This window comes from Pseudophryne corroboree, chromosome 5 (assembly GCF_028390025.1).
Source record: "Pseudophryne corroboree isolate aPseCor3 chromosome 5, aPseCor3.hap2, whole genome shotgun sequence".
NCBI classification, from domain to species: Eukaryota; Metazoa; Chordata; class Amphibia; order Anura; family Myobatrachidae; genus Pseudophryne; species Pseudophryne corroboree.
Genome location: NC_086448.1, coordinates 730,043,028 through 730,044,087, shown reverse-complemented (window position 1 = coordinate 730,044,087; position 1,060 = coordinate 730,043,028). Strand labels below are relative to the sequence as shown.

Below are 1,060 nucleotides of genomic sequence, written 5' to 3'. Positions count from 1 at the left end.
TGGACTTATACGGCAGTACCCCAGGACTAATACAGCAGTACCCCATGACTCATACGGCAGTGTCACACAGGATGGAACTCTTCAAAAACTAGGCCCCAAACTGCAGATATCCATTCGGGATTATTTTAAAGCAGAAAATTAAATCATAGGCCATACAGAACCGAATGCCAAATGATATTTTTTGAGGATGACTCTAGATCAGGCAAAATAATTTTTTGCAGTACCAGGGTGTTCCAAGGTGGTCTCCCATCCGAGTACTGACCCGGCCCTCCACTGCTTGGCTTCCAAGATCAGATGAGATTGGGCATCTCCAGTGGGGTATGTCAGCAATTATTTGATTTGCCCGTTCAGTCAATCCTAATACCTATGCCGCAACCAACGTATATCCAGATTGATATAGATCAATTGTGTATTGAGTATCAAAATTGTATACAGTGATCTAATTGATAAGTGATAATAAGGCAGTTATCCACATGCCATATGCAATTATCCCATACAAGAGCGCCTGCCTGTATAGCCGGGATAGAGTGGTGATATATAATGAGGCAGCAATTATAGCAATATCATTGCTTTTTAAATGTTGTATACTGGGTTGTATGTTCAACATCAACAGTGAAATACATGTTATGTAGCCTCTGAGAAATTAAATCACACACCCAAATCCAACTCTCATTATATATAAGCCTCTGAAGTCTAGACATGCATTTTGCAATAGAAGGTAAAATATTTACAAGATGTCAGAGAGGCAGAGGCTATAATGAGACAAAGACCAATTCCCACTGCTATCCCCTCATCACTTTTTCTTCTCTTCCCCTTCATTATAGTATACATCTTACAATTTATTATTACACTCATATTAGAATTAATATTTTTTATATATAAAAAAAAATTCATCATATAGTATAATTTAGTTTATTATTTATAATAAGCTAGTGGGGGATAAACTATGTTGTAAATTTAATAGGATAATTATTATATCGCACAGATATGTACATTAATAATTATATAAACTTACAGAGTTACTTTTTATCACCCTTCATATTTATTAATTCTATTTCAA

General features: G+C 35.3%; 1 pseudogene; it reads right to left on the bottom strand.

The window, feature by feature from the left end:
- Positions 1-212: 212 nt before the first annotated feature.
- LOC134929968 (5S ribosomal RNA) lies at positions 213-332 on the bottom strand (annotated as a pseudogene).
- Between the last annotated feature and the right edge of the window lie 728 nt (positions 333-1,060).